Source organism: Macaca mulatta, chromosome 18 (assembly GCF_049350105.2).
Source record: "Macaca mulatta isolate MMU2019108-1 chromosome 18, T2T-MMU8v2.0, whole genome shotgun sequence".
Taxonomy (NCBI): Eukaryota; Metazoa; Chordata; class Mammalia; order Primates; family Cercopithecidae; genus Macaca; species Macaca mulatta.
The window spans coordinates 84,169,835-84,193,555 of NC_133423.1; the positions used below are offsets into that span (position 1 = coordinate 84,169,835).

Here is a 23,721-nt window from a genome sequence, read left to right on the forward strand (position 1 = left end):
GGGGCTGTGCGGGACAAGTGGCTGCGTCTCCGTCTCACTGCGGGACAGCGACGGGTCTCAGGTGCTCTTTCCTATTGTCCACACCTGACTGACGAACGCCGCTCCGGGAGCCTGGTTTTGAAGCCGCCGCTCGGCGTCACGCTTTCCCGCCGCTCGTGGGAGCAGCGCCCGTGGGAGGCAGCGTCACTCCCAGCTCCTCGGAGAGGAGACCACATCCGTGGCCGTGTGCACCTGTCCCTCTCAGCGGCCCTTTGTGACGCCCGCGGGAAGTTCTGCGTTCAGTTCCTGACTCCCAGAAAAACGTCGTGTGTTTTGAACTGAAACGAGGCTGATGTCAGAGCCTCCTCCAGTAACAACGGAGAAAATCGACATTAGAGGAAAGAAACCCTGCAGTTCTTTAAATGCTGCTGGAAGAAGACGCCACAACGGACTGCGGGTTGTTGACAGTCACCGCAGAGACGAGATTGTCGAGGGAACCGGCCGGGAGTGGGTGAGGCCGTCAAACAGGTCATCACAAATACGGTGAAGCAAATTTAGAATCGGTGTTTAGAAGGGAGAGGAAACCGTCGGCAGTCTGACCCGTCAGTTCTCCTACGTTTTCAAATGTTGTAACTATGAAGGTAGCTTGCAGGAGCCTTGAAGCCCCTCATGCCCACCCCAAGCCCCCGTCACTGCTGGGTCCCAGCTTTGCAGCCACCTGGAGAGGAAGGTGCAGGGGTGTCCGTGCAGTGAGGATGATGGACGGGACTGCAGACGGCTGCTGCTGTGACTGTCAGGGGGAGATTGAGGCCGGGGGGGCGGAGTCGGGGGCTGCGTTCTTCCTCCTGCACCTGCTGTCAGGATTTCAGCAAAACGTTGCGTTTCTCCTCCTCAATCTTAAATAGGTACAGTGACTGCGTATTCATATTAATGAGCATAATAACAATGATAAAACTGGCAGCAGCCTCCAGTGAATGTGGTCTCCTGCAGTAGAAATATTTACCCGATGTGTCCTGCCAGTGAGCGAGATTTTGGCATTAAACCTAGACATTACCTCATCCTCCTGGGCAGACAGCCGATTGCCATGCTAAGCAAGTCTGCAGCCGAGAAGGGCTGAGTACCTGCCGACGGCTGCCCGGCCCAGACCCTGGGGAACACGGTTTCCTTGAGCTTGTCTGTCTGTCTGTCTGTCTGTCTGGGTCTCACCCTGATTTCCTTTCTTTCTCTTTCCCTCCTCAGGTTGTCATTGTGTATTTTCAGATTGTGTTGCTTTTATTTTTTGCAGAATCTTGTAGGGTGTGTTGTGAAACATCTGCCAGCCAGGTGGGTGGGTGTTATTAATAATCCACAGAAACCCGAGGGGTCGGGAGCGAGAAGAGGAACATGACGTGCCTCTGTGTGCACAGGATGCCCCACACTCGCTCACACACGAACATCCGTCTCTCTCAGAGCCAGGGAACGGGGTGGGGGTGGGTTTGGTTTAACGCATGATAAAAACAGGGGCATTCTGTAATAACAGAACTTTCATTGCCAGATTTTTAGCAACTAAAATAATATTTTGAAACATTTGGAATTGTGCTAGAAATGTGTGTGTGATATGTTCAACCTAAGAAAACATCACACTTAAAATGCTTTTACTCCACGGGCTTCAGACCCTTTGAAATTGGTGCCTACACAACCGGGAAGTCCGGGCAGGCGCCAGAGGCAAATTGAAGGGAGAAAGTGACATCTTGTGTAATGCTGCAAATTCACAGAGGCTTTGAACCATCGCCAAAGTAGCAAATACTCATTGTGGAAGTTTTTGCAGTGAGGTACGGAAAACCATTTCAGCTGCTCTGTTAGGTCTCCTGTGTTTTCTGTGGCTCCTGATGTAAAGTTTCACGTCCTGTCAGTTTTGTTCCTCTTACTACTTAGTGCTTTAGTTTTTATCAGCTGGTGCCACATCTTTTAAAAATCTGTCCCGGTAGCCTCCGTGCGGGTCCTGACTGATTCACCAGCTTTGGGACTGTGTCCAGATGCATTTTGTGATGCCTCTTTTCTAAAATGCTTTTATTTGGTTTTAAGATTTACTAATTCTTCTACACACCCATAAGTGAATACCATTATTGGTATGGATACTACCAAACTTTTGTGTGTGAAGTTCATACCAGGCACCAAGTCATTTAAAACATTTTAATTGTGTGCTGAGCTTGTAAGTGTACAACATGACTGTCTGGTAAATTCTTAATTATTTGTCGACTTGGAAGGAAAAAAATAAGTAGGGAAAAGATAAGGTAGCATTCATCCGGTGGCAAAAGGACAAGCCTTGTGTAGCTCTGCTTCTCACCCACTCCCAGCCAGCGTGGGCCGCGGCTGTCTGAAGTGCACAGGTTCGACAGCAAACGGGAGCGCCACTGGGAGGACCGTCAGGCCACACCCGTGGGCATGATCTGCCTATGAAACAGGTTTCTCGGTGCTTTGGGTGGATGTTGACTTCTCCTGAGCCATCCTCAGAGCACAGCTGGTGGGGAACCTCACCCGTCTGGTCCCTCCTGAAGCAGGCTGGCTGGCAGCCACAGGCGAGGATCCCAGTTGTTGGAGGTCAGTGCACACAGCAGCTATATGCTGTAGCAGAAAGAATGTAGGGGAGGAAGGGCTTGCGAAGGAAGGGCAAGAGAGAGCAGACTTTGTGGCATCAGTCAGGTATATGTGCTTGTATTAACATGCACCTGAGAGGCCGATGGTATTACGTGGAATTCCAAGTTTCAACCGCATCAATTTTGTCTCTTGTGGTTTATCTGTGGCCACCATCAACCGATGATGTGTGACAAAACGTTTAAAGTATGGACACCTGAAAGTGGAGGTGGATACTAAGGACATTTAATTTTTTAAGCTCACCTCCAGGGTTTTTTCCTCAGTTACACGGAGGATGGCCCTAGGTACTAACTGTTGGAAATGGCAGCATTGAAAAGTGCAGCAGTTTTGCTTCCGCAGCATCTCAGTTCTGTGCAGCCTTTGAAAATCCTTTTCTGCAGAGAGCTGGCAACCCGCCATTGTTTCCAGCCGGCAGCGTGGTCCCTGCCACCAGGTGCCTGAACAAACGGCGATGTGTGTGAGGGTCTCTTCTCCTGAGTAAAATTACCGTAAAGATTCTAAATGAGAATGGAGACTTTGAAAAAATCTTCTCTATTTTTCTACTTTAAATATCAAGTAGGGGAAACAGATCTGAAGGGAAGAGGAAAGAGGACCAGAAGGGGGCTCCTGGCGCTGCAGGAGACCTGTGGATCCAGTGGAACGCAGCCCCGTGTAAGGTGGAATTATCTTGGGGTGGGATGTGTCAGAGCGGGGAGCAGGCAGCCCAGGCATGCGTGCGTGGATGGAGCCCCTTTCTAAAGTGAGTTCGGTTTGTTCTGGGCGGGCCTCATAGACTGGCTCTTGTTTAAAAAAAAAACTAAGTGAAAAATAATTATTTAAAAATGACTCAAGAAATAATTACGAGAGTAGTTACGATAGAGTAAGAGGATTTGTTCTTCATTTTCCAGATTTTAGGTAACACGGATATACTACATTTAAAGATTTATTTTTTCAGTAACATTACTGGTGATAGCCAAGGCTTACGTGGTACATAATACATGCCAGGCACTTTGTAGAAATGAACTCATGTCGTCCTCCCCACAACTCTATGAAGTTGGCATAATTCCCGTCTCCACCCTAGAGCTGAGGGAGGAGGCTCGCGCAGGTCACGGATCTCGCCTGGAATCCCACAAGTGGTAAACGGTGGAGCCAAGAGTTGAGCGAGGCAATCTGGCCCCAAAGTCCGTTCGTTGACCCCTATGCCATACTCCCCTCTCAAAAACAGAGACTTGGACACCAGATCCAAATTCAAACAAGACAGTTCCCCGCTTTTATCAACCTAAAGCATCAGTTACGGCTGAATGCTGAGTGGCATTCGCCAGATGAAGACCGTGGCTTTTAAGAAAAGTGTCCACAGTCTGTCGATGAACAGTTGCAAACTCAGAGAGAACGAAGCCATCTAGAATACTGCATTCATTCTTTGTTTTTATTTTTATTTTATTTTATGTTTTTGAGACAGAGTCTCGCTCTGTCGCCCCGGCTGGAGTGCAGTGGCACCATCTCAGCTCACTGCAACCTCCGTCCCCCGGGGTTCAAGCGATTCTCCTGCCTCAGTCTCCCGAATAGCTGGGATTACAGGCGTGCATTATCACGCCCGGCTACTTTTTGTACTTTTAGTAGAGATGGGGTTTCACCATGTTGTTCAGGCTGGACTCAAAACTCCTCACCTCAGGTGATCTGCCCGCTTTGGCTTCCCAAAGTGCTGGGATTACAGGTGTGAAAGAACCACCCCGCTCAGCCATTCTGTATTTTCTTTTCCGAGAGAGGCATGGCTGTGGCTTATGCTGCCGGCTGTTGGCTGGTAACCCTGTATCTCCATTCCCACAGACATGCCCCACTATTGTCCTTGCTGTTTGTGATGGATTCTGACTTGGGAATATCCACCCTTAGTAAGAATCTTCACCTTCCCACTAGAGGACGCCTGCAGTGACCACAGATGGTTGGAGAAGGTGGCTTGAGTCTGGAGACCTGGACTCCAGCACTGCCATGAGGATGGGGACAGGGATGGGGATCTCAGGGGTTGCCATCCATTGTCCCCAAACCTAGTGAGGAAGGCAAGTTGGAAGCCTGACAGGCTGAAAGGTAGGCCTGTCGTGCCAAACAGTTGCCAAGTTACGAATGCACAAGAAAAGTTCTTGAAGTGCGACTCCAGTGAACACACAGATGATAAGAAAGGAAAATAGCCTTGTTGACATGGAGAAAGTCTGAGTGGTCTGGATAGAAGGTCAAACCAGCCACAACATTCCCTTAAGCCAAAGCCTCATCCAGAGCAAGATCCTAACTCACTTCAATTCAGTGAAGGCTGAGAGAGGTGAGGAAGCTGCAGGAGAAAAGTTGGAAGCTAGCAGAGATGGGTTTATGAGGTTCAGTGAAAGAAAACATCCATATACCATCACAGTGCAGGGTAAAGCAGCAGGTGCTGGGGTAGAAGCTGTGGCAGGTTATCCAGAAGCTCTAGCTAAGATCACTGATGAAGGTGGCTGCACTAAACAGCAGATTTTCAGTGTAGAGGGAATAACATGCCGTATAGGATTTTCTATTGGAATTCTATTGGAAGAAGATGCCATGTAGGATTTTCATAGCTAGAGAGGTCAATGCCTGGCCTCAAAGCTTCAAAGGAGAGGCTAAATTTCTCATTAGGAGCTAACGCAGCTGGTGACTTTAAATTGAAGCCAACGCTCATTTCCCATTCCAAAAATCCTAGGGTCCTAAAGAATCATGCTAAATCTACACTGCCTGTGCTCTAGAAATAGAACAACAAAACTGGATGACAGCAGATCTAAAATAGATCCATAGATGTATTTTTAGCCCACTGTTGAGACCTACAGCTCAGAAAAGAAAGGTTCCTTTCCAAGTGTGACTGCTCACTGATAATGAACCTGGTCACCAAGAGCTCCGATGGAGACATCAGGAGGCTAATGTTATTTTCATGCCTGCTAACGCAGCATCCACTCTGCAGCCCATAGATCGAGGAGCCATTTTTACTTTTAAGTCTTACTCTTTAACAAATACATTTCCTAAGGATATAGCTGCCATAAATAGTGATCCTTCTGATGGGTCTGGGCAAAGTAAATTGAAAACCTTCTGAAAAGGATTCCTCATTCTAGATGCCATTAGGAACATTCATGATTCATGAGAGAAGGTCAAAATATCAGCGTCAGCCAGGCACAGTGGCTCATGCCTGTAATTCTAGCACTTTAGGAAGCTGAGGCTGGAGGATCGCCTGAGCCCAGGAGTTCAAGACTAGCCTTGGCAACATAGGGAGACACCATCTCTACACAGAATTAAAAAACAGAGCCAGGCTTCATGGTGTGCACCTACGGCGCCAGCTGCTCAGGAGGCTGAAGTGGGAAGATCACTTACGCCCAGGAGGTCGAGACTGTAGTCAGCCATGATCACGCCACTACACTCCAGCCTTGGCAACAAAGCAAAACCCTGTCTCAAAGACAACAGAAACACAACAGGTGTTTGGAAGAATTGGATGCCAACCCTCCTGGATGACTTTGAGGGATTTAAGACTTCAGTGAGGAACTAACTACAAATAAGTTGGAAATAGCAAGAAAACTAAAATTAGAAGTGGAGCTTGAAGATGTGACTGAATTGCTGCAACCTCATGATCAAACTTGAGTGGATAAGGAGTTGCTTCTTATGGGTAAGCAAAGGAAGTGGTTTCCTGAGATAACGTCTGCTCCTGGTGAAAATGCTGTGACTATTGTTGAAATGGTAACAAAGGATTTAGAATATTTCATAAACGTGGTTGTTAGAGTGTTGCTAGAGCTCTAGAGGATTGACTTCAATTTTGAAAGAAGTTCTGCTGTGGATCAAATGCTATCAGAACGGCATTGCGTGTACAGAGAAATCTTTTGTCAAAGGAAGAGTCAATCAGGGAGGCACTCTTCCTTGTTCTCTTATTTTAAGAAATCGCCACAGCTACCCCAGCCTTCAGCACCCACCACTGTGATCATTCACCAGCCATCAACATTGAGGCAAGACCGTCCAACAGCAAAAAGATTGCAACAGAGTGAAGGCTCAGGTGATCAGTAGCATTTTTTAGCAATGAAGTATCTTTGATTTGAGATATGTACCTTTTTTAGACTTAATGCTGTCACACACTAAAGAGACTACAGTCTAGTGGAAACCTACCTTTTACATGCACCGGGAAGCGGAAATGTCTGTGTGACTCACTTTGTTGCAATATTCACTTTATTTTGGCGGCCCAGAACTGAATCTGCGGTGTCTCCGAGTATGTCTGTGCCATAGTAACTAAAATGTGAACCGTATTGTTCAGAGGCAGGTGTTACTGAACTAAATCGTGGTAACCAAAATGTTTGTGTATCTGAACTGTGTGAAGTGGGGATGGCCTCTCCCTGGTTGGATCTGGAATGGAAGAGGTGATACGTGTTTGTGGGAATGGGGACCTATGGAATGGAAGAGGTGACACGTGTTTGTGGGAATGGGGACCTACGGAATGGAAGAGGTGACGCGTGTTTGTGGGAATGGGGACCTATGATTTCAGCTGAATCCCAGGAGTCAGCTCGGAGACTTTCTTCATGTCGTGCAGCCTCCCGGGACCTCCGTTTCTCTTCTGCACAAGGCTGAATAACCTTCACAAAGTCTTTTCTAGCTCTAAGACTTTGGTTCTATGACGCAGGAGTCCTTCAGAGAGAGTTCCAAAGAAAGTCATAAATACGATTAAAAATCATCTTTGATATAATGGACTTTGGAGAGTTGGGGGAATGTTGGGAGGGGGTGAGGGATAAAAGGTGACATGTTGGGAACAGGGTACACTGCTTGTGCGATGGGTGCACTAAAATCTCAGAGTTCATGGCTGTAGAACCCCCCGTATGATTAAAACCACTTGTACCCCAAAAGTATTGAAATAAAAAAATCATCTTTGAAAATATGAGGAAAGGTGAAGGTCAGCTGGGTTGGCCTTCCTGGTGCAGAACGACGGTGTCGACGCCAGTTAAGGTTCCCAGCCAGGGCTGGTGACGGACTGTCTGTCTCCGCTGCAGACTGTGGGAACAGAGAGGCACTGCCGGGGGCGGAGGGAGATACGGCTGGGGTGAGGAGTGAGAAGGAAACTTCCAAACAAAACAAAACAAAACAGGAAGATAGTGGAGATGGTGCCCAAGTGATCTTTTCATCTGCTCGGAAAAAAAATGGAATCAAATTCTGATCCTCCAACGAAAAGCAAGCACATGGAAGTTAGGAGAACGGCAGTGGTTTCTGGGAGCAACATTCTTCAAGCCTGGATTGGGTCACCCATAGAAGTCATGGAACTTGTGTTCTCACACACGGATCTGTGAGGAGTGGCCCGAGTGCAGCCTGTGGAAGGAAGAGGAGAGAACTGGACCTGCTCAGGTCTCTCTCCACTGAGCTTTCAATCCTGTTTCTGAAAAGGGAAGGCAAAACGTGCTAAAAAATAATCACACAGGGCCGGGCGCAGTGGCTCACACCTGTAATCCCAGCACTTTGGGAGACTGAGGCAGGCGGATTGTGAGGTCAGGAGTTCAAGACCAGCCGTCTCTACTAAAAATACAAAAATTAGCCAGGTGTGGTGGCGCACGCCTGTAATCCCAGTTACTCAGGAGGCTGAGGCGGGAGAATCGCTTGACCCTGGGAGGAGGAGGTTGCAGTGAGCCAAGACCGTGCCACTGCACTCCAGCCTGGGTGACAGAGCAAGACTCCATCTCTAAATAAATAAATAATAAATAAATAATCACACAGGTTATCAGTGCACTATTAATAGCAAATGGGCATATTCTTTGAAAAGTATCAGTAAAGAAAGGAAATACGTGTCATAAATTCTGTAATCGTTTTCTGATGGGTAGAGATTTCCCTCGAGGACTGACGTGAGTGGGCAGGGATGAGAAAGGCAGTGATTGTCTCAGGCCCCCCAGTAGGAAAGGCGAGGGCCTGGGTGCAGGTGCTGGAACCACCCCAGCGTTGCTTCTCCCTCGGACACGCTGGGCCGGGAAGCACTGGCTCTCAGCAGTAAAACTCCCCAGACCTAAAACAAAGAGTAGACCTTGGCCTCCTCTCTGTTTGCTCAACGTAATGCCCCCAAATCAGACTGTATGAGGAAACACACAAGAAATGTATTTTTAGTGTCACTGGCATGGGGCATGTTCTGGGGACTAGAAAGATGTACAACATCTGGGTTGTACATCCAATGACAGCTGATGTATATAGTTGACATTTCTTTGTGCATAGAAATTAAGTTTCTTTTTTTCTTTTTTTTTTTTTTTTTTTTTGAGACGGAGTCTCGCTCTGTCCCCCAGGCTGGAGTGCAGCGGCGCGATCTCGGCTCACTGCAACCTCCGCCTCCCGGGTTCCCGCCATTCTCCTGCCTCAGCCTCCCGAGTAGCTGGGACTACAGGCGCTGCCACCACGCCCGGCCAGTTGGTTTTTTTTTTTTTTTTTGGTATTTTTAGTAGAGACAGGGTTTCACCGAGGTCTCGATCTGCTGACCTTGTGATCTGCCCATCTCGGCCTCCCAAAGTGCTGGGATTACAGGCGTGAGCCACCACGCCCGGCCAGAAATTAAGTTTCTAACAAGGAGCGCTGGCATTGCTCCGTTTATCTAAGTCAGGTTGGAAGGCAAAACATCGTGTTTTGTTTTTAAATGTAATTTCCTTCCCGTTCCTTTTCATGGCTGTGTCTCATGCTGGGCCTACAGAGTAGATATAGGCTGAGTAAGAAAATGTGGCCATATTTTAGCTACGCCATTATTTTAACCCCTCAACCACACGTCTGTTGTGGCATGAGGAACCTGTGACTGAAATAAATCTCCACCAGAGTCATGATATGGGAATGATCTTCCTAAAACCCCCCGTAGCTGTAGTCACTCAGTCGTCTGTGGCCTCGTTTCCTACGGGAACGGCTTCGTAAGAAATGTTCTCAAAACAGGAGCGTCCCTTGTGGTTCTGCGAGGTGCTCACCGTGAGCTGCTGGCGTGGAAATCGTTGTGTGCTTACAGTGTGGGTGTTGAGTTCTTTTCAAACCTTAATGCTTTGGGGCGTATATTACGTTCCAAACAGTTTTGCCGCTTTTGACGTTCACATTCTGGATGTTGACTTCCTTGGATTCATTGAGTAATTTTATGTAGTTCACAGTTCCTAGGTTAAATGGACTTGACCAATTCTTCCTTGAGCTTTAGAGAACTAATGACTACTGCATTTAATTTGAGAAAATGAGAGATTGATTTTTCCAGATATTCTGCCTCCTCCCTCCTGTAACTCAAATTGCATTTATGTTTAACCTTAACATTTCCACCTATACTTTTGGGATCACTGGGTTCTGATAGTGTCCTGGGTATTACTGGTCAAATTCCAATTGGCTGGAATATGTTGGGATTTCACATTTTGCTTGAAAATAAATTTAGCAGTGGAGATGACTTACACTGAAAAGTAAATTTTTTTGGCTTTTTTATGTGTTACCCTATCCTGTCTTCTCTCATTGCCTTTTGGACTTCAGAGATTGTCTCTGAATTATCGAATGACAGTGCAGAGGATCAAGTTTGGCCACAGATGCTAGTTGCTTAGCAGCAATTCCTTTAAACGAATAAGGGTCTCAGCTGCCCAGAGGGCCAGCCCCAGAACAGGGTCTTGCACGGTACATAAGCTCCATCAATGTGCACAGTCTGACGATCGTGTCATCCAGCCTGCCCTGCATTGCTTTTGTTTTGTTCTGGGTGGCGCTTGCCCCTGGGTCACAGAGCTGCCCTGAAAGGTGACAGAGCCTGGCTAGCCCTCACTGTAACACGCCCTGCACCGTGCTGCCTCCAGGCTTACAGACAGCCTAGTAACGGTTTCTGTAATCCGAGCTGTGGGCTGCTTCGGAACACATTTAGCGAGCAGTAAGCAGGTCACATTTTCCGCGTTACTGCTGTGGGCTAAACACAAGATGTGTTTGTGGGGGGGCAACTTTGGTCTCCATGGACGTTTTTTGGCCATACTTACATAGTTAAGTAATTAAATGACGTGTTTTTTTCCCTTCCTTTGTTAGGGAAAATGTAAACTTCAGGAGCTTCAGATCCTCTTCTTGGGGATCCTGTGGGGAGCTGGATCCGCGGATTTTAGGAGCGGACAGGTCCTCACAGGCCTCCACCTTCGTCGTCTTCATCGGTCTCTTTATTGTGAGCTTTCAGAGCTTTTGCTGAATTTTCTTGCTATGTTGAAATCACCGGTGCCCCAAGCCTTGGACCTACGTTGGGCTTTGATTTCATGAGAGCGTGTTAGAAGTTACTCAGGGAACACCTGTCAGGCCAAGTTAACAGTGTAAAAGGTGGGTGCTACCCTGGCACACTTAGCCCGTCTTTTAAAGCTCGAAACGTGTAAAAGTGTTCAGAGATCTTGTTGATGAAGACTCTGATTCAAAGTCAGAACTTGGAGAAATTCAGATAGACATCCTGAGAATTTTCAGCAGAAAGTAACGTCGGCTTTTTCAGCCACAAGGGCCGCAGCACACCATTGCGGGTCAATTTGGGAGATCGGGGTGCTGGAGAGAGGGCAATCCATACAGTCCCAGCAGACTTTTGTCTCTTGCCGAGAAGTTGAAGAGACTGGAAATGATTGTTGTATTTCTTTTGTACTTTGTTGTACGTGTCAACTCTTGTACTAACTTCTAGTTAATTGTATACAGGTCTTATTCCATAATAGGGCCCCCCATTTTCAAGGAATCCTTAACAACCCATGGAGGGCTGAAGTCCTGGATTCAATCCTGACTCCCTCCGTGAACTGTGACCTTGGAAGAGTTAACCATTTCTTTAAACCTCAGTTTCCTCCTCTCTGCAATGAGATAATCAACCAATTTCACATAATTACTGTGGAAATTAGATGAATACAAATAAATCACCTAGCACAGTGTCTAGTATATAATAAATACACAACGGTTATCGATTCCATTTCCTTCCTTCCTCCATTTATAAGCTCAGCGTTAAATAACTCATTCTTGTTTAATTGACGATGGATGTCTGAGCCAGGCGGGCCTCACTGACAGGTGAGCCAGGATTCTGGGGCCAGATAGAGACCGACGAGGTAATGGGAAAGGCTGACATCATAGGCCGTGGTATCCCTCTCTGGTTACACAGTCTTTAGACTATTTAAATTCCATATTTGTGTCTATGTGTATATTTATTTAAAGAAGCTGTGGGTTCACTTGGTCTTGTAACTTCTACCTTGCACAGCTGTGTCTCAGAGCGCATCCCAGGATCACAGGCTTATGCAGTGCAGCTTGATGAGCTAAGCTCAGGCATAAGCCCTGGTGAAGCCTAGGCTGGTGTTGCTGTCCAGCCTCTGCAGACGTCCTGGTGCGCAGGTGAGCGCTGTAGGTTCCGTGTCTCTGCTCACACCCGCCTTACGCTGTGTGTCGGTGAGCGAGCTGCAGACAGAGGCTGTTCCAAGCTCTCTCCATGCTTTCACTGAAGGGCATGTTCTCCCACCCCCACCCCCTCTTCTCCTTCACTTCTTGCCACATCACCACTGTGGGCAGCTTTTTTTCTTTGTGGACATTTTTGCTGCATTGAAATGGTTATGAAGTAACTGGATCACATAACTGTTAAAGCGTCAGCCTTTAGAGAAGACGGTGGAAGCGGTGGAGCCTGTGGTCTCGATAGGCTTCGGTTCCGTTGGTCTCCCGAACAAGCCTTCCTGTGCGCAACGCTGGCGTGCTTTCTTTCTTCTGCCTGCCTCTGTCGTTACATGGGTTTTAAAGAAACCAGAATCCTCGGTGAGCTGCCTGTAGGCACGAGGGAGGGAAGGATGAGTATTTCTGACTTTGCTTTTTAAAAAGCTTCCAAATATACAGCAAAGGACAGGAGATAGACAAGGAGTGGTGCTGGTTCTTGAATGTCACTTTGAATGTAACTTTGAAGCCAGATTGTCCTACGTGGCTTACGGTTCACGGACAGTTGTCTTAAAAAACAAAAACAAAAACTAAAGCACGTAGACACCAACACAGACGAGCAAATGCTAAGTTGTCAGGTAATGCAAGCGACTGATCGAGGTATCGCACTGGTGAAAGGTTTCTCCTGTTTTGCCAGCTTCCTGAAGGAATCTCAGTAGACTTACAAATTCAAGTGTTTGTTTCCTCTTTCAACAAGGGTTCTTTATTTTACCTTTTTAAGGATCTAGTAAGTCAGACAATGACAAGATTTGTAGAGCTGAAATATTTCTAAATTAAGATCACTACTGCTTGAGGTGTTTATTTGCATTTTATGGGGAGTTTCTTTTTTTTTTTTTTTTTTTTTCCTGAGACGGAGTCTCACTCTGCTGCCCAGGCTGGGGTGCAGTGGCCGGATCTCAGCTCACTGCAAGCTCCGCCTCCCAGGTTCACGCCATTCTCCTGCCTCAGCCTCCCGAGTAGCTGGGGCTACAGGCGCCCACCACCTCGCCCGGCTAATTTTTTTTGTATTTTTTAGTAGAGACGGGGTTTCACTGTGTTCGCCAGGATGGTCTCAATCTCCTGACCTCGTGATCCGCCCGTCTCGGCCTCCCAAAGTGCTGGGATTATAGGCTTGAGCCACCGCGCCCGGCCTATGGGGAGTTTCTTAAGCAACCTGAAATGTTTTGTTTTGTTTGAGTCAGTGTCTTGCTGTGTCACCCCGGCTGGAGTGCAGTGCCACAATGATAGCTGACTACAGTTTTGAATTCCTGGCCTCAAGAGATCCTCCCACCTCAGCTTCCCGAGTAGCTGTGACTGTAGGCACATGCCACCATGCTTGGCTAATTAAAATTTTTTTTGTAGAGATGGGATCTTACCATGTTGCTCAGGCTGGTCTTGAACTCCTGGCTTCAAGTGATCCACCCGCCTTGGCCTCCCAGAGCACTGGGATTACAGGCCTGAGCCATCGTACCCGGCCTAAGCGGAAATGTTTTTATTCCTAAAAGTCTCCATGTGTGAGAAAAAAGAACTGTGGGTCTTCGGACCATATAAAGGTTTTATTTACATATCCCCCTCTTCCCTGCATCCAAAATTGAATGTGGAAAAAGTGAGGGTGTTGCAAATACATGTGACAGTAACAAACTTCTGATGAGGTTTTTACGGCACTTCACAGCAGCAGTGAAGCCGTGAACAATCTCTTCTGATGTTCTAGAGGAGCCCTCGTGTCTTACAGAAAGTTCTAGCCCCATGCAGCCAGCACATGCCCGTCTTTGTTCAGCTGTCACCTGGGTGGCACAGCGCAGATCCAGGGGACACCTGTGCCTGTGAGGCCGTGGGGGAGGGTGTGACGTGCACAGACCTGAGGACCTGATAGCGCCCTCCTTCACCAATGTGTGTACATTGTGTGGCTCTTTATTGCTAGGGTGGCTTTTGAAATTTCGTTTGTTTCTAAAAACCAACAGCGTGGCACTTCAAGTGGACACTATTTATGATTCAGGGATCAGTGTCTCAGGGCATCAATGTATTTCAGTCCTAAAAAGTTTTATAAATTCCGGATAAGGTCATATAAAGGTGTTTCGGTTTGTTACCCTGGATAATGGCAATTCATTTGGAGAAGAAGCCTTTCACGATGCTTCCTGCTGGCACCTTCTCCGAAGGAGAGTGGCCTTGCATCAGCCCGTGTTCCTTAGGCAGCTCGCATCCCTTCGTTTCATTTCATTTGTTTGTTTATTTTGAGACAGGGTCTTGCTCTGTTCCCCAGGCTGGAGTGCAGTGGCGCAATCCTAGCTCACTGCAGCCTCAAACTCCTAAGCTCAAGTATCTCTTCGCCTCAGCCTCTCGAATGTCTGGGACTACAGGCACAGGCTACCACACCCGGCTGATTGTTTGATTTTTCTGCAGAGACAGGGTCTGGCTGTGTTGCCTGGGCTGGCCTTGAACTCCTGGATCAAGCGATCCTTCCACCTTGGCCTCTCAAAGTGCCAGGATTACAGATGTGAGCCATTGCACCTGGCCTGGCATCTCTGTTAAAAATGGTTTATTAAATACTGAGTTGATACAAGCAAATATGTGTAACCTATGTGTGAAGTATTAAGAACCATCAGAATCCAGTGGATGCTTATGTCCCCACTACCCAGTTCCAGCAGAAGAATGTTCCTGTCGTCTTCTACTTCCCTCACACAGACACATCTAGTTTCTCTAACTGATGACTCCCCGTGCGGGACAACCACCTGCACGATACACATGAGTAATGACGTGGTTTTCCCTCCACGTGGTCCCGAGGAACCAGAGGTCGCTCCGTTTTGGAAAGAGCTTCCCGGTTGCCCGCGGGTTATGGAGTCTGCTGGTGGGGCTTCCTTAGATGTCTGAATGTCTCTGGTGGCCACCAGTGAGGTGCGGTCACTGGGTTCAGGGAGGGCGGCCCGCGAATGCCTGGCTTCCACATAAGCAGTGTGGTCCTGGAGGCATGCGTGGGGTCCCTGGAAGGAGTGCAGTTTGCAGTTGTTGAGGTCCACAGGTGGGGAGTATTTCCCTCTAGCTACCTTTAGGTCTTTATATGACATTCTGTTCTTATAACATGTCTGGGCATGACTTTCTTTTCTTTTTGTCTGGTTCGTTATTTTGTGAGATTCCGAGTCTGTGGATTGGTGTCTTTCAGCAGTTCTGGAAAACTCACAGATTTTCAAGATCTCCTCAAACATTGCCTCCGCCTTGGTCTCGTTATCCTCCCCGTGTGATGAGTTGTGGGTTAGGCCTTCCCACTCTGTCCTCTGCGCTCCTTCTCTCTTCTGTATTTCCCATCTCTCTGCTTTCACATTCTGGGTAACTTCCTACAGTCATTAGTTCCCTCCTCAGCTGTGTCTGGTGTTATTAGACCCGTCCAGTAGGTTTGTGCTTCGTGTATTCTGTTTTTCATTCCAGAAGTTGTATCTGTTTTTTTCAAATGGGATTGGTCCTTTTAAAAAGTTGTCTTTCTCCTTATACAAAGTTTCCAATGTCTTCTTTTCTTTTTAAGCTATTAAACATACTTAATTTTACCCACTCCATCTGATATTTCCCACATCTGAAGTCTTTGCAAGTCTCATTAAACGTCCTGTGTTTATGCTGGATCTCACTCATGGTGCTTTGTTTCTTGTTTGTTTTGTGATTCTTTTTAAACAAAGAGCTTATAATTCTTAGAAGTACATCTGTGGAAACTCTTGGCCTAGGTTGAAGGTGGGTTTCTCCAGGGGATCCATGCGTTTATATGCACCAGATGTCTTGGAAACATCCCCAGCTTTGACTATTTTCTGTTACTGGCTTTGGTGTTTTTGACTCACCCAGAGAGTATGGTTTTAGTTTATAAACCTCCTTGTGGGCAGACTTACGGTTACACATTCTCATGGGGGGAGATGGTTGTTCCCAGCCTCTGCAGACCAGTAATTTTCCTTGTAGGCGGCTAGGGCAGGATGGGTCTCGGGGGTGGGTTTATTCCTAGTTCACCGTCTGTGGAGGATGTAATTTGGTGAAGAGGCAGCTTTCTCCAGCGGCAGCGTTCGTCGTGGGATCCCCACAGTGGAAATGCCCCGGGCCTTGTCTCCCGTCTGCTGGCTGCAAGAGGGTATTAAAATGGAAGCTCGAATTCGTTACTTTGGCAAATACTTTCGAGGTGGAGACCTTCAGTGCCCAGTGAACTCTCTTGCTCTCCTTACCTCGTGGCCTCCAAGTATAGATTACTTTTTCTTACTGTCATTTTAAAGATTATTTTTTTATCCAGCACTTTAGTTGTTTCCAGTGAAGGTTCCTCTGGGGATCTCACTCGCTGCTGCCAACATGAAACTCACCATCCCTCTCGTTCCGGAAACACGTGGCGTCAACCTGCGTGGCTCTCCCTGGTGCTCTGGCGGGAGCTGGGAGCCGGGGTCAGCTCCTGCCCTGTCTGCCTTGGGTTTCCCTTCTCTTCACTGATTTCCTCAAGGGGATGCTTCCCTTTTCCAAACAGACTTGGCAGCTGCCAAAGGTTAGCAGAAATGGGCCAGGCATGGTGGCTCCTGCCTATCATCCTAGCATTTCAGAAGGCCGAGGTGGGCAGATGGAGTGAGCTCAGGAGTTCGAGACCAGCCTGGGCAACGTGGTGAAACCCTGGCCCTATTAAAAAAATACAAAAAAAATTAGCAGGGTGTGGTGGCATGCACCTGTAGTCCCAGCTACTCAGGAGGCCAAGGCATGAGAATTGCGTAAACACAGGAGGCGGAGGTTGCAGTGAGCCGAGATCACGCCCCTGTGCTTCAGCCTGGGCGACAGAGTGAGACTCCATCTCCAAAAAACAAAAAAGTTAGTGGAAATGAAATTTTCCACCATACCTCCTGTTATCCCAGGTAGATACCCCAAAAGCACTGGTTTACCAGCTCATACTGATTTTTCATTTTCATGAGTTTTGAATTTTCTGAGGATGTTTTATAACTAAGTCCTGTTGCCTCAAGTCTATGCTGTTAAGTACAAAAGCTTAAAGTTTAAAACATGCCTGGAATTTGCTGCGTAAAATGTGCACTAACTACAGGTGCGTTTAGGTAATGAATACACGTGAAAAAGAGGGCAGACCTGTATGTGCCCTTGAGAACAAGGAATTTTCTCAACCATAGGAATCCTCTATAGACCCTGTAATTTGCCAGTTCTGTTTTATCTCACACTTGTTAGGGGATTGGGCAGTGGAATGTTGCTGGTAATTCTTCAGAAGAATTCATGGGGATGAGTTGAATTTTCAGCGTTTAGTTGGAGGCAGCTTCCCAAGTCTGCTAAAGCCTGTCTTCAGCTTCCCCCGAAAGTTGGCCCTGTTGGCATCCTCTGATTGAGAGGAACGAGAACCTTGAGTAAATAATAGCAGTGGGGTATAGAATAACCCTCACCCTCAAGGCACGAGGGTGATTCTTCCTAAACTGTACTTTACATATCTTGAGTGCTCTGTTTGCTCAGATATTAATAGATGTCTCTTGACAAAGGAAGTGCCGTATTCAGACAGCGGAAGGACGTCGTGTACATGGCCCAGCGGCCTGGAATGTCCACAGGAAGTGCTCGGGGCAGCTGTTCTTTCGGATGGGAGACTCAGAGGGAACAACTTAAAAATACCCACCCTCTGGGCAGTGTCTCACACCTCGAATTCCAGCACTTTGGGAAGCTGAGATGGGAGGATCTGTTGAGCCCAGGAGTTCACGACAAGCCTGGGCAACAAAGGGAGCCCTCGTCTCTACTGAAAATTTAAAAATTAGCCGGGCATGGTGGCAGGCGCCTGTGGTCCTACCTACTCAGGAGGCTGAGGCAGGAGGATCACCTGAGCCTGGGAGTTAGGGGCTGCGGTGAGCCGTGATTGTGCCACTGCACTTCAGCCTGGGCATCAGAGTGAGACTCTGTCTACAAAAAAAAAAGCCCTCACATGCACATGAGATTAAGAAGACTGGACGGGAAAGCCTTTCTCAGAGAATGCAAGGGATGTTGCTGCCGGAGACCGCGTCCCCACCCTCGCACCTCTTGGACAGGCCCCTGGAATTTGTCTTCCTGAAGACTTGGCATTGGAGGTAGCCTACTGAATGCCCTGCAGAGTCAGAAAGCCCGTTAGACTTTGCCTAATGAGTCAGTCTCCCTCCTGTTGTAGCCTTGGAGTTCTTTTTTGTTTTTAGAAAAAGCCCCATTAGCAGCTTGCAGAACACGTGTGTCCCAGGCAGGGCAGTTGGGCAGAGATGCTGACCCGACCGACATTGATCGCTGGCACTCGTGCCGCCTGGCTTTGCAAGCTATGAGGACGTGCACACTTGGGAATTGTTCTGTCTTAACCGTGAATATTTGTTTGCAAAATTTGGTTGAGAAGATTAATTACCTTCTTGTTAAGCGTATTTACATGATTAGACTAGTTTGTGATTCGCTACAGGTGTAAAAATCAGCCTGTTGTGGAAGATCTGGAGTCATTAGGAGCTTTTGCGCTTGTTCTCGTTAGAGATGGGATAGAGCGAAACGAACCAGGAGCACCCAAAGTGTGACAGATTGCCTCACTGATGTCCTCTGAGTACCTCTGCTGGATGGATTGCCAGTGGAGTGGCCTGGGAGGCGGTGCAAACCCACGAGATGACAGTCATCTTCTGTCACTGCTCTCTTTTACGATGTGAGTGGCGTGAGGAGGAAGAAGGGAGCAGTTGCTGCATGAGGTTTGGAAACTGAAGTTGTCACAAGGTCTGTTCCATGAGCACATGACGGGGAGTCGATCTGAGCTTTCTCTCAGCCCTGTTGCTGACTTGCTCTGTCTTGGCATACAAAAATTATCTTAAATATGGGCACTTCCATACGATGAGGATGAGATATATGGAAAAATAAGCAAATTATAAAAAGTGATAGTCATTACTGGCCCTGTAATTTGACATCTAGGAGCTGTCTCTGTTTTCTCTGAGGCTGGTGGGTAATCCGCTCCAAGACGGTCTTGTCTCCGTGGCAAGTGGCTGAACGTGCAGTGCCCGGTCTCCTTCCGCAGGTGGGCTCAGGACACCGACGCTTACTTTGCAGGGTTGTGGTGAAGTAATTCGCCTGAAGCTCTCAGTTAACAAATGCTCCTTGTTGGTCACGTGTGTATCCTGTTTTCCCCTAAAGCAGTATTTTGAAAACTGGAAAATATTTCCCGTCTGTTTCTTTTGTTTGAGGTGATAAAGGCTGTGGCGTGTTCCGTTCTCCTTGCTTTTTAGCAGGGAGTGGCCAGGCTGACTTCCTGCCCTCTGGACAAGCTGCCTAATTCTCCACTAGCCTGTTGCCTTGCTGTTTTCTAGAACCAAAGGACCTCTCCTCCTGCTCTCCAGGCAGACCCTCGAAAGTGGGACATTGTCTACACATGATTCTAGAAAATCTCCTAAAACAGACCTTTTTTTGTTTTTTTGTTTTTAACATTTGTGTAGCATGACATCACACCCTCGTCGTATAATGTTGCCTAACAGCGTACGTCTTTTACGTGTCTTTCCCTGCGGGGCCTCGGAAGGGCCGGTCTGCATCTCTCGTATCTGCACTGAGTGGTCCTAAGGGGTGGTTTGTTTAAACCGCAAATGCGATCTGTTTTCAGAGATGCAGCTGACTTGCTGGGCTTCGTGTCCTGGAACATGGCACCTGCTTGAAATCCTCAACAGTCCTTCTCTGTGTCATCCAGGTAGAAGCTTACACGCTACAAAAAAGGGACCAGAGTAATATGGCATCAGACATAAAAGCCGTATTTGGAATGTTTAGCTCTGTCTTTTTTATCTGGGCCAAATGTATTTTCTACTCTTTTAAATGAACCTAACACTTAAAAACCCAGCAGCAAATCCTAGGGTGGTTTGGGGGGGATTTTAGTCAGAAATTCATGGTCAGCTTTTTGCAAATATTTGATAGTGTTATCTTGAATGTACGTACAGAGTTTGTAAAGGTGTGTTTGACGCATTTACGAGGTGCTGAGAGTGGACGTGCCCACCTGTCACTCCAGCCTCACGTGCCCCCCACCTTCCTGGCTCTGTCCTTTAGCCCAGATCCAGCTCCCCAGGAGCAGGATCACTGTGCCCCCCGCAACGTTCCAGAGAGCCGGTGCCCGTGGGGGTCCGTGTCCGCAGCAGCCTCCTCCTGCTGTTCCCACTGTGTGTGAGGCAGACTCTGAGACCATCCCCAAGACCCCCACCCCCGAGTGTGCACACCCTGGCCGTCTCCTTTCCTGGGTGGGGTGGGACTGGGATGTGGTCAGATGGGTACTCCTCACATCAGGGCACATTCGGTGGCCTAGGCGAAGGGATTTGGCAGATGGAATTGACATCCCCGATCAGCTCATGAGAAGGGAGATTGTCCTGGTCTAATCAGGTGAGTGTTTAGGGGGACATGCAGTGGCCTCACACACCCTCCTGCTGGCTGTGAAGAAATGAGCCACATCGTGGGGAGGGGAGTGGGCCACGTGGCAAGGAAACAGGGACCCCAGCCCTGCAATAGCAAGGGACTGAATTCTGCTGACGGTGCAGGCGAACGCTGAAGGGGACCCCAGGCCCGGGAAGGGAGTGCAGCCGCCTCGATCCCAGCCGCAGGAGAGCCTGAGCCACCCGGGCTGATGGCTCCGTGCTGTTCTGAGCTGCTGGGTGGTTGCGGTGTGCGGGGCCGCGGTGGAACAGCCTCCTGGGCTCTTCAGAGCCGCTGGCTGGAACGTCTCCTCATTTCCTTGCTGGGCACCGTGCGATTGCTTCCCCGGCCACTGCCCCTGGTGTCTGGGTGACGCCTGCCACAGACCTTTTCTACGGGGACCCCTTTGCCTTTCCCGGTGGCCGTTTGGGAAGGATTTGGACCGACCCCAGTGGGCTCTCCCTGGTGACACGAGCCTTTTGCTGTGGCTGACTCCAAGGTCAAGGTGGCCCCGGCCCCACGCTACGCAGCAGGAGGCAGCCCGTCTTTCCGGGTCTCTAGCGTTCCTGGGTGAGGATCAGGCCACAGTCCACAAGCCCGCCTGCCTTGTTAGGAGTTTTTCGGCAGGTGAACCTCCCTCTGCCTTGGCCTGGACACAGGAGAGTGACCGTTCGCTCTGTCCCTGGAGAGGGTCCTCGCGTGATGCTTGTCACAGACGCCTCAGAAGAACTTCTCTTCACAAGCCATCTCTGGCCGTCAGCACCTCAGTCTTCCAGGTCAGGGCCCCCCGACTTCCCTTGGGACTGAGAGGAGCCTCAGAGCACCAGGGAAGCCCCTTCTGAATCAGGACCGGGCCCCTCTGCGTGGTGCAGAAGAGCCAAAGGGTCTCGGGTTGGTTTTTGTTTTACGCTTTCCTTTGAAAAAACACATGTGATCGGCACCTTCGCTTTGATGTGTTATATTGATTGTATCTTGGTGCTTCCTTCGAAACTTAAAATGACACATTCTGTTAAACCCGTTCAATTGTTTCTAAAGAAAAATACAGGTTATTTATGCTTAATAAAATGAAGTTACTTGAGTAGATGCAAATCTCTTCACCTGGGGCTTTGAAAAAAAATGTAGGCAGAGTGGTTAGTCTGTTATCTGGGAACAGAGTTTGAAGGAAGGCCCTAAGTTGCCTGGTCACCTTATTACTGAAAAGGAGAGTTACTGTCTGTATCAGTTAGCTAGTGCCTCAGTAATGCCGTGTAACAAACCACTCGTAGCTCAGCGGCTTCAAACAATCACCATTTGTTATGGAAAGCTCACGAAACATCACTTTCATCTATCTGTGCTCCAAAACCTGCTCATTCCAGCAAAAGCCGAGACAACCAGATCACACGGAATCAGCTGTGCGCCCCACAAAGGAGATGTGGCTTCATGCAGGGTCCCCAGAATGGAAGCCTTGAGTTTTTCTCCACATCAGAACTAAGCCCACGATTCTATCCTGAGCTGCTGAAGCTTTAAGTGTGATTTGATCTTCTTGATCTTAAAAAGAATTAAAATGCCAACTAAGTTGGCGTGTGTCACTCTCCATCTCGCCCCAGTTCTAAATTAAGGCTGCCCTAGTTAAAGCTGCTTATATCCTCACTGTGCCTGAGTGTTAGAAGAGCTTAATTACAATCCCCGCAATCGGTTTGGGAGTGTGCGTGCGCCTTTGCATGGATGTGTGCGTGCTCGCGGGCAGGCACAGGCACACGTGTGCTCGGGTCTGGATGCGGTGCTTTGTGGTGAAGTGGGAGTGGCGTGGGAGCCGGCAGACCTGTGTGTTGAGTCCTGACTCTCCACATGATTATTTCGACCTTCAGCAAATGACTTAATGTCCAAGAGCTTGGGTGTCCCTATTTGTAAAACAGAGACACTGATCTTAAGTCTCTGTTTTTCTGGGAGAACGAAGAGCACAGACCAGCACCTGGCACACAGGGAGCCTCATCCCCACGCCCTGAGTCCATTTTGCAAACCTCACATTTAAACACGCTAAAGGCAACCTCTGCCTTTCAGACCACAGAGCTGCTTCTAGGTCCTGGCCGTCCTGGACACCTGGAGAACAAAGCAGTCGGGATCTCCAGGGAAACAGGCGTTCCCATAAACGATTGGTTCTGCAGAAATCTGACCAATGTCATTGGAAGTTGATGGGCGTGCTTCAGGGGGCTGAAATCCCGTTTCCAATCTGTGTTGTGTCTGGGAAGGTCTTGGCATCTGCTGGGGTGACCCACAAAGGGCCCGGCCTCACTGGGCTTGAGGAGGCCCTGGAAGCAGAGCGTGAGCAGGAGGGCAGAGCTGGGTGGGAACCGGAACTCCAGCTTGCCCGCGCCTGGGTCCTAGGCAGAGTGGCACCTGTGAGTGGAAAACCGAAGCCCTGACTGAGCAGCCTGTGAGACGTGCTGTGCCCACTCTAGGGGCTGGAAAGACCAGGAGAAACAGTTCTTCTCCCACCTGTTCCCTGGGCCGTGTACCCCAGCGGGGCCTCACCACCCCCTTTGTCACTCTTCTCCAAAGGATATCTTGCCCCCTCCTGTGTGTCTATGTGGGGTTTCTCTCTGCATGCAGATTTCGAGCAGATTTTTCTATTTCAGAACACTTTTTCGGTATTAAACATGCTTGAAATCTCATGGACTCAATCGCAGTTTGGGAATTTTATTATATTTTGGGAGGAAGGGAGCTAATTTCCTGTGGGCATGTTATGGCACTGCTAGAACAAACGCTCCCGTAGGATGGATGTGGGATGTATCCTGTGTGTGTGTCCATTTCCCTTTGCGATTTAGATGGACAGCATCTCCTCAGCCTTCAGGGTTTCTGCAGGAGCCTACTGGGCTCCTCTTGTCAACGAGCCTGCAGTGACTCCTTGCACTGCATGTGGTGGGGAAACTATCCCCGGAGAAGCTGGGGCATGTCGTAAAGTGTGTGGAAGGGATTTTTATACTATTGGAAAACATAGCATGCACTCTGAACAGCTTTAAATGTGTGAGAAGAGAAAGAGAGATGTGTCTGTAAGAGGGGAAATGAAGTTAGCTCCAGAAACAAAGCCAGAAGTATAAAAAAGCAATTAAAAAGTCTCTCGCATTTTCGCATTTTCCGTATCATGAGATCACTTGTGTTTGAGCCATACTTTTTAAGTAATGGATATTTTCTCCATTTTCTCGCTTGAGCATTAACTGCCATTTCTGTGTTACTCTTGTGAGGTTGTTTTTGGTGTGATTTGATCCTAGTCAGAGCAAAAATAAAATGTCAGTTCTACGATGATGGACTCTGTAATGTGGAGAGCACCTGCCGTGTGTCATGGTTTCGTCTTTATCACATCCTCGAAGGTGTTTTTCCATTTGTATGTGAGTGAGCTGGGCC

At 48.3% G+C, this 23,721-nt stretch overlaps 1 protein-coding gene across 31 annotated transcripts in view; it reads left to right on the top strand.

Annotated features, from left to right (window-relative positions):
* LDLRAD4 (low density lipoprotein receptor class A domain containing 4) overlaps positions 1-23,721 on the top strand; it is a 446,527-nt gene that overhangs the window by 294,789 nt on the left and 128,017 nt on the right. The window contains exon 1 of one of the 31 annotated variants that reach the window (XM_077974625.1): positions 218-490. The gene's annotated coding sequence lies outside the window, so the exon portion shown is untranslated. 31 annotated transcript variants of the gene reach the window in all.